This window comes from Vespa crabro, chromosome 2, assembly GCF_910589235.1.
Source record: "Vespa crabro chromosome 2, iyVesCrab1.2, whole genome shotgun sequence".
Lineage (NCBI taxonomy): Eukaryota > Metazoa > Arthropoda > Insecta > Hymenoptera > Vespidae > Vespa > Vespa crabro.
The window spans coordinates 19828499-19838498 of NC_060956.1; the positions used below are offsets into that span (position 1 = coordinate 19828499).

The following is a 10000-nucleotide window of genomic DNA, read 5'->3' on the forward strand; positions in this document are numbered from 1 at the left end:
ATTGGAAATGGATAGGAATAGAAGACTCGAGGGTTTTGGACCGATAGAGGGATGCTACTGGACATGAAGAAGGTGTAGAATCATGAATGGAGGAGAGGGAACAACGGTAGAAGAAAGAAAGAGGTAGAAAATATATATATATATATATATATATATATATATATATATATATATCATCTCCTTCTGTTGGTCGCCACTCCGTATTGTGTGATCGAACGCTTCGAGAGAAAACTGAGATAACTCTATACCTATGTCGATTCTACAAAACGAAAGAAGGAAAGAAAGAAAAATAGGAATATGAATAAATAACTGTTCAATGGGATTTACGTATTTGCTAGTATTTGACATATAAAAGTCTCTCTTTTTTTTTCTCTATCCTCTCTTTCTCTCTCTCTCTATCTCTCTCTTGCCATCACGATAAATTTTCGATCTATGATGACATGACGAGGAAAATTTAACGATAATTTATTATATATATATATATATATATATATATATATATATATAAAAGCATTTTCCAATGAACAAATAAATAAACAATATCAAAAAGCATTAACATTCGAAATTTTCAACATATTAAAAATGGTGTTTCCTCGAACGGACATATTACATTTTATAGTTGAAAGCATATAAAATGATAGGCACATTTGCAAATATTTACCAAAGCAAACCGCATAACTGCGACTTGGTTCGTCGATACGCAGAAATTGTTGCAGAAGGTTAAAATCGATAATTCGCGGGCGCAATAGATAAAAAGAATGAATGAGAGAAACAGAGATAGATAGATAGATAGATAGAAAGAGAGAGAAAGAGAGAGTATCGACGAATGAATCAATTCCAATCGATCGAATGTACGTACGTACGTACATACGAGCAAAATCGGCGTTCGAATAGATACAGATATATTTTCCATTATAAACTCAAATATTTGGTAATGAATATCCCCGATACATGAGGATCGTTGGGCAGACCGTAACATAGAGAGAATAGGGCAAGTAAGCTTTAATACTACTGATTGGAAATCTCGATTGTGAATAGCTGGGTACCAGCCGATTGATGATCTCTCCACAAAACTATCTTCCCGCTCCACCGACGGTACTCCACCGAAAATTAGCCGTAGAAACTCATCACGGGATTGCCGAGGTGAAACGACGAGAGATCTCGCGCATTTGATCTACACAACGAGATCCTACGAAAGTCGAAACGAGTTTCGTTCAAGGAATCCTTTTTCTTCATTGCTATATTTTTTTGTCTCCCTAACCTTCCTACTCCTCCCTCTATCTCCCCTTTTTCTTTCTTTATTATATTTTTTATTTTTATTCTTTCTATTTCTTTTCGTTTCTCAATGTTCATTCGTTTGCTCACTCTCTCCCCCTTCCTCTTCTCTCTCTCTCTCTCTCTCTCTCTCTCTCTCTCTCTCTCTCTCTCTCTTCTTTCAAACAAACGACTAGTTCCGCTTCTCTTAAATTCGTTACGGTCTTTACCCATTTCTCGTCGACGACAACCTCTTTCAGAAATATTGCAAAAAATATCGTCGGGTATAACCGTATTTTCTCTCGTCGATATCGTTCGCCACGTTTGCCTCGTCAATTTACTAAAAAGCCCCTCGAACGTTTTCGCGAAATGCGAGAACCGAGGTAGGTAGGTGTACATACGTAGATACATAACATACGCAGCTAGAAGCTTTCGAGTTACGTTACGCGAAATTCCCTTCGGCAATAACATCGAAGATCGTGCGAAAAATAGGGAAATTGCTAACTTTTCGCCCTTTTTACGTTTACCATCTCAAAACAACCACCTCCCCAATTTCCCCCCCCCCCCCAATCCTTCGACGACCAAACTTCTCTTCCCCTTCTAACCCCCTTTTTTTTAGGAGCACGGAAAAAAAACGAAGTCGACGAAGTTTTGAATATGTCCATTTTAGTTTGTTCATTACGAGTTACGATATAAGTTTTGAATCCTTTCATAACGATATAATATAATAAGCTAATATAAGATATAGAGGTGTACGCGAGAAGTGTATAATATATGCATACATCCATGCATATATTGCACAAATATGTGCATATATATATATATATATATTTTATATATATATATAAACGATGCATATTTTCTTATGACCTACTTACGAAAAGAAGTTTAATCTACAAGAGTAAAGTCCGCTACTTTGAAAAGCAACACGATAATCATTCTTTTTTTTCTCTCCTTCATTTTTTTTTCTCCCTTTCTTTCTTCATTTCTTTCTTTCTATTCTACACTTTTCTAACCGTAAGAGCTCGTTCCTTTCGCGTTAATCTACGTTCGTGTTCTTTAATATGCAAGCGTTGCAGGCGTATCCGATGCAGCCGAACCGAGACCAAGACCAATAACCAACCAGTGATTCTCGGGTGTGTATCGAGCGTCTAATTAGCGTTCGATCCCACCAGAGCTCTGGTATTCCAGAGCCCTATCAGATGGCACGCATACCTCAGCGTGCTTAATTAATTAGATTTCGACGAAAGACGAAGATCTATGATAGATTTAACGTTATTTACGTTAATTCAAAAACGTTATTATATATTTGAATTATAAATCGTCTATTTTCGAACTTAGACATTCGTCGTATATCATAGAAAATTTTTCTTCGTCGATGAGAAAGACAAAAAAAGAAAAAAAGAAAAAAAGAAAAAGAAAAGAAAAAAAAAGAAGAGAGAGAGAGAGAGAGAGAATGAGAGAGAAAAAAGAAGAAAGAAAAATAGACAGAAAAATTCATGGAATGGGAACGACACGCGAGGTCCAGATAAAGATAAACATAGAGAGAGAGAGAGAGAAAAAGAGAAAGGTCAAGAAAGAGAACAAATCTCACGCGTCTAGGCCTTGTTATTCTCTCGTCGAGTAATTAAAGTTCGAAAGAGCCAGGGCATGACCTTTGCACTCACGATAGCTGTTCTCTTAATTTTCTGTCTCTGTCTCTCTCTCTCTCTCTCTCTCTCTCTCTCTCTCCTTTCTCTTTCTCTCTACTCTCTTTTTCTCTCTCGATTGGGAACAAAGATCGAATAGTCTTACGTTACCGACCTCTCACGATATCTTCGGTGCTATTGGATAACTCTAACTGAGTGATTATCGATGGAATCTTTCAAATATACCTTTCACCGACGATTCGAACGAATTTTAAATATACATGCATACCTAACTACGTGTAGTTGGCAGCACGAACTATGTTTTTCTCTCTCTACCCGTCGTGTACGTTTAATCAAGGTAGAAAAATACTAACGTTTTGGACGTTACAAGGTATTCTCTCTCTCTCTTTTTCTCTCTTTCTCTTTCTCTCTATTTACTTCTCGTTCTTTCTTTCTTTATTCTGACTTGGACGGATAAGCTTTTTCTACATCGCATTGGAAAAACCTTGAAATAAAATCACGCGAAGCACAGGTCTCTCGACGAAGTAGATTACTTTATTCCATAAAGCTTATTTGAAATATGATTTTAATTGTCAAAGAGTCTCAGAGTTTATATCCAATAGAAAATGGCAAACCCGAACTCGCGCGCGATAGAGAGAGAGAGAGAGAGAGAGAGAGAGAGAGAAAGAGAAAGAGAACACCTTCGTACTCTCGAGTAATTAACGATAAGGATCGCCCTCGAAATTTCTTCGAAAGTTAGTTTAAAGTTTCCTCTTTCAGTAAGAAAGAGGACAAAACGCGTACGTGCGTGACAAAATATATCGAACGTCTAAACGAATTTTGCGAAGGTACCCGAACTTTACGTGTATCGTATTAATTTATTTATGAAGCAGTTAAAAAAAAAGAAAAAAGAGATTATTCATTGCAAATAAAAAAAAAAAATATATATATATATATATATATATATACATGCCGTCATAATCGAGGTATAATAATAAAAACAACTTATTCTACAACGTATTGAAATCATTATTTGTTATATACGTAATAACCATGAATAAAGGGACACTTTTTTTGTTTTCCCCCCATAAGTAGGTACTCTCGGTGTGTACCGAGATTGCACTCGAAAACTCGAAACTCGAAACTCGCTATTCGAGAACAAGTGTGTAACCCGCCTCCCTCACACTCACTCCCCCCCCCCCCCTGTCCCCTGCCTATATCTCTCGGCGTGTGAAATTTGCGTACTCGCGCGATATGACAGAGAACAAAAAAGTTACTCCCTAGGTAATTTTCACTATAGAAACGACAATCCGTTCTACATCGAGGTACAATGAAATTCGACTGATACTGAAACGAATGTACACGCAAAATTTATATCCCCCCATCGCTGACAGCTGCAATTTACCGAATTATTGGTTGTAGCCATTTGTATTGCCATGCCCGCTCTTTCGTTTATAGACGAATACGAATACTCTCGTATGCCTGTGGAACCATCGAATTACTTTACCATGCCATATAGACTGTGTAAGTGCGCCACGATAAAATACATCGGAAAACGGCCGTAATAAAGTAATTCGAGTTCCGATAACAGCATCGAATATCGTCAAATTTGGTACGAAAACAGAGAATGCTTGTACTACGGAGTTGCAGATTGAAAAAAAAAAGAAAAAAAGAAAAAAAAAAAAATAGAAGAAAAATAAAAAAAAAAACACACCAGAAAAAAGGGAAATCAAAACCGAATCTCTGGACTTTTTTTTCCTCCTTTTTATTTTTCTTTTTTTCCCTTTCTTCTTCATTATTTAAATCAATCAATTAACGATAATAATTAAATTAAATTATATAATAATGGACGCGCAATTGATATCTGTTTGACAAACATGTATGGCAAATGTAAAAATATAAAATAACTACATTCTATATATCGAATAAGATATATATATATATATATATATGAATGAGAGATTGAGGAAATATAATAGAATTGTAAAAGTAGTAAAAGCTACGTAGAGAGGTCAAAGTGAAAATATTGCAATGGGATCGATACTAGGAAGAAGTTAAAAGATTTGTCAGTGGCCGAACGAGAGAATTTCTTCGGCACGCGCGTTACTCGAGCGTGTATAGATGCCGGACAGAAATCGATAGACGCTGTTTATTTTTGTACCTTCCGTCGGTTTCGGTTGAACGGACAAGGAACAAATGGCTGTTACGTACGAGCTCGACTTTCGACCGAATTGGCAGGCGAATACTTTGCAGCGAATGCAGATTTCGCAAACCATTTGTCAATCGAGTCGCTTGGCCTGCCTGCCTGCCTGCTCTCGACCATTCCGAGAAGACTGGAAGAGGAAAAGAGAAAAGGGGACACTTTAATCGGCGATCATTTACTATCCATTTCTCTCTCTTCCTCTCTCTCTCTCTCTCTCTCTCTCTCTCTCTCTCTCTCTCTCTCTCTCTCTCTCTCGTTCTCTTTATCTGTCGTTTTCACTCGCTTACTCTTTAGCTCACTTTCCTCCGTTTTTCTACTCGGACGCGCACTCCGATGTTTCGTCTCTCTCTTTCTCTGTTTTTTTTTTCTCTTTCTGCCTGTCCTTCTCCTCCTCCTCTTCCTGACGAAGGCCCGTTCTATGTGTTACGATTAAAACGCCATCTGTTGATAGCGTTTACCCCTTCAACCCCCAACGAGAGCTCTGGGTCTCTCTCACGAGAGCAACGTTCGTACGTTCGTATACCCATCCTTTCTCAAAGCTACAGCGCAACAATTCGAAATTGATAGACGCGTCGTCGATATACGTCGTGAAAAGATGTGTCGTCGTTTACTCGATGACACGTGTGTATACGAGCAACGTTATACATTCCAAAAATTATCGATTCGTCATTCTTCCTTTCTTTTCTTTTTTTCTCCCCCTTTGCTTGTTTGTTTATTTCTTTGTTTGTTTCTTTGTTACGTTCGAATTAATGACTTATTAAACGGGACAGTGATTATTTTTCTTTCTTTCTATCTAGCTTTTCGAAAAATGAACGAACGGATTATCCGGAAAAGTCGAAGAAAATGTGTTCCTCGTATAGAATGACCTATTCGAAAGTTAACAACTAAAACAAGTTTGGGAAACTCGAACGTGACACGTGAAAAAGCGATCGTAGAGTAATATTGAAGAGAACTGAGGTATAGTAGTAGTAGTAGTAGTAGTAGTAGTAGTAGATCGAGAGGGAATGAGTGAGCAAGCGAGTGAGTGAGTGAGTGAGTGAGTGAGTGAGAAAAAGAGAAGGGTGAAAGGATGAACGAACCCGCTGAGTTAATTTGCACGCGGTAATGGCGGATGTTCAACATGCGCGCCGAAAGATAAATGTTTTTTGCCCCGGCAAAAGTTCTCCCCGACAAATCGCGGTACGCGAGAGGCAAAAGCTGCCGCGCACCGCTCGGCCTTTTTCGATTTTTCTCTCCTCGTACGTTACTCCCGTTTGTCCGCTTTCTGTATATAAAACGCGATTTCCATCTCGTTACCTCCGACGATCTCTTTCTCTGTCTCTTTCTATTTCTCTCTCTCTCTCTCTCTCTCTCTCTCTCTCTCTCTCTCTCTCTCTCTCTGTTTCTCTTTCTCTATCTATCTGTCCATCTATCCATCTATCTCTCTTTCTCTTCTCGTCGTTTGAGTGTGACAGTATAAAAATAAAAAAAAAAAAAAAAAAAACGAAAACAAAAAAGAAGACGAAAAACATATTTTCAGTGGATAGAAGGAAAGAAATAAAATGAAAAAAAGAAAAAAAAAAAAAGAAACAAAAAACAAGAAAAGAAAAGAAAAAAAAAAACAAACAAGGAAACGAAAACAAAACAAAAAAGAAAAAACAACAGGATAAACGAACGAAACATACGAGACTATTCTATTTTTCTTAAAGGTTTTACGTTCTTATGTGATTTACATGATACATCCCGTTATACGAAATTCTTTTATTTCAATTCGTTTCGTTTTATTTCATTTCATTTCATTTCATTTCATTTCATTTCATTTTATTTCATATTATTTCATATTATTTGAACGTTTTTCAAAGATTTAAAGATTATTATCATCGTCGAAGCAAAAGTCACAATCTGTTTCGTAAGAGAAATAAACGCAGGAGAATGCATGCGGTCGGGGCGCATCCGCCACGACAAAAGATAAATGTTTCGACGGGGGAACAGGGCTTGTCATTCGATAACAAATGTCAGCTACAAGGTAGTACCAACGCGCTATTTGACGTATTTATCGAGTCGAACGCACGCAGGTGTTCGTCATTTAGCCCCCGAATCTTTCGCGTTCGATGGGACAAGTGGATACAACGGGGCTACTGGAACGCAACCGATTCGATTTCGCGATCGTTATTCTATATTATGTCGAGAAACGATGTGCACTGTTACCTATGTATATACCTCAACATGACAGGATAGATCGATCGATCGAAAGAGAAAGAGAAAGAGACTGACAGACAGAGAGAGAGAGAGAGAGAGAGAGAGAGAGAGAGAGAGAGAGAGAATATTTGGTTGGTTCGACAGGACTATTAATGAGAAACGTAAAATTTCATGAAATTTCATCCTTCGAAAGATAATATAATTAATGATACTATTATTAATTTATATATATATATATAAAGAGAATTTAGAATAAGTAATCAATGTTATATAATTTTTACTTTTATTCGTGTCGAGTATACGTCGATTTTATTTAACGTTACGTCGATTCTCGAATCTAACTCATGAAAAGCTGTCACCGGGTATACTTTTCCGCGCTGTCAATCAGTTCTATCAAGAGAAACTCATTGCGCGAATGTGGGAGCGAGCGTATGGCCCCCCCCCCGCACTTAGGAGCAACACGGATAATAACGTCTTCCCGTGAGACCAAGTGGTAATAACCGAGTGGTGGCTCGAGATTGGCGCGGTTCGGTAGTCGGTTATGGGGTCGAATTAAAAGAGTAGGTACGTAGAAACATAGACAACGGGCACTCCCTATGCTATATAACCCTTGCAACAACATAGTCGTAAAGAAGGAAGATAACCCTTACTAGAGTTACCGAATTTTACAGGGACAATATTATTATACTCTTATATATATATAGACCCTATTACTCATCAGCTTCTTTTAAAACAAATTTTTTTCTCTTCTCTTTTTTTCGTTTTTTTTTAATTCATTTCAATTACGAAAATCATTACGACGCGCCTACTTATGCTTGTTTAATTTTGTACATAAGAGAGAAAAAAAAAAAGAAAGAAATACGTGGAATTCGTTCGCAATTTTCTTTTCTTTTTCTTTCTTTCTTACTTTTTTCTGTTTCTTTCTTTTTTTCTTTTCTTTTTCTTTTTTTTTTTTTTAGAATAAATTAAAATAACAAAAGAAACAACGTAAGACGTATAATAAGATATGTGGAATGATATTGGGAGCTTTAGCATGTCTAAAACGGGTATTATTGTCCTTAAAAACTGGCACCCTAGTGGCACGTTTTTAATAACACACCTTACGTGACTTACGCCATAACCATCCTTTTTCCTTCGTATACGCGTGTTAACGTTTCGACCGACTGTGAAGTCTCTCTTATATACGATCCTTGTTTTACGCTTTTACATACGTGCCAACCATCCTGCGCGCGCGCGAGAGAGAGAGAGAGAGAGAGAGAACGTTCGGGCAGTCTGCCGCGAAAGTAACTTCTGACGACATCCCCTTTCTATACATCCCTCTAACTCTTTGCGAATGCCGACTTTTCGCTACTTTCAATATCTGCTTTACGACTCTACTACTTTCTGTCGGAAAAGAAAAAGAAGGAAAGAAAGAGAGGGAGAAAAAAAGAGAGAGAGAGAGAGAGAGAGATAAGGGTTGGATAGGGTGGAAAACGCGTTCTTTGCGACCCCGAGAGCCTCGATATAAAGGGGAAAGCTCGACTTTATTCTTTCTCGAAACACCTAGCGCGAAAATGTAGAAATTCGCGCGTCTCACGGAAATATTTTCTGGCATAAAGATAGGAATAAAAGAGAAAGAGAAAGAGAAAGAGAAAGAGAGAGAGAGAGAGAGAGAGAGAACGAAGGTAGAGAAAATTAGAAAGGTTCGTTGTTCCAACCGTCGACGTTGATTTCATTAAAGTGCGAACCACTTGCATTCATCGTCCGTGAAAACGACGGCATTTATTAAGTGCGTTGGGTTCTTCTCTTTGCGCGTTTTCCTCTCTCTCTCTCTCTCTTTCTCTCTCTTTCTCTTTCTCTCTCTCTTTGCTTTTGGATGCCCCAAGAGTCACCCTTTAGAGTACGGTGACGGTAATATACGTCTGGTCGGTAGCAGGTTGCCACCGAGCTGTTCCATGATTTTTTGGTGATGCATTTAAATTCGATCAGCATCGAGCAGAAAATTCGAAAGAATGAAAGAAAAACAGAAAGTAATATATATATATTTATTTATTAATATATTTATTTATTAATAATATTCGAGCTTTTCTTTACGGTACGATGAGAAAAATTGTAAAAAAATAAAAATAAAAAAAAAAAGAAATTTTTTCTTTTTAGAAATTCTAGTAATAATCTCGCATGCCTTTTAAAATTATTTTTCCTCTTTTCTTTCTTTCTTTTTTTTTTTTTTCTTTTCTTTTACTTTCCTCGAGTTAAAAAATTTTAGTAATACAGAAAAAAGACTCCCGTTTATCGAATTTTTTCTCTCTCCCTCTCTCTCTCTCTCTCTCTCTCTCTCTCTCTCTCTCTCTCTCTCTCTCTTTCCTTTTCGTTTCCCTTTAACGTGCAAAAAATTCGTACGGGAATATCTTTTTAATGGTTACTCGACTTGTTCGTCTTAAGATTCGAAGAAGGTAGGAAAAGGAAGATGGAAGAGAGGGACGGTAGGTGGAAGAAAGCGAGATTAACGTTACCTCCTACTCGACTGTCTCTCTCTCTCTCTCTCTCTCTCTCTCTCTCTCTCTCTCTCTCTCTCTCTCTCTCTCTCCGCCATCGCGCTATCTCCTCGAAACTCGTAAAAGAGCCATTCGTTTGACTTACGTCGTTGCCCGTTTGTTATTACGGTGCTCGTTACAGAGTCAATTCTGGCACTGGTATTCGCGTGTAACGCCTTTATGACCGTGTCAGTGAGAAGAGAGAGAGAGAGAGAGAGAGAGAG

The 10000-nt window shown here is 37.7% G+C and overlaps 1 protein-coding gene across 22 annotated transcripts in view; it reads right to left on the reverse strand.

Moving 5' to 3' along the window:
- LOC124422173 (mediator of RNA polymerase II transcription subunit 15-like) overlaps positions 1-10000 on the reverse strand; it is a 393529-nt gene that overhangs the window by 196232 nt on the left and 187297 nt on the right. The gene's annotated exons all lie outside the window — the stretch shown is intronic.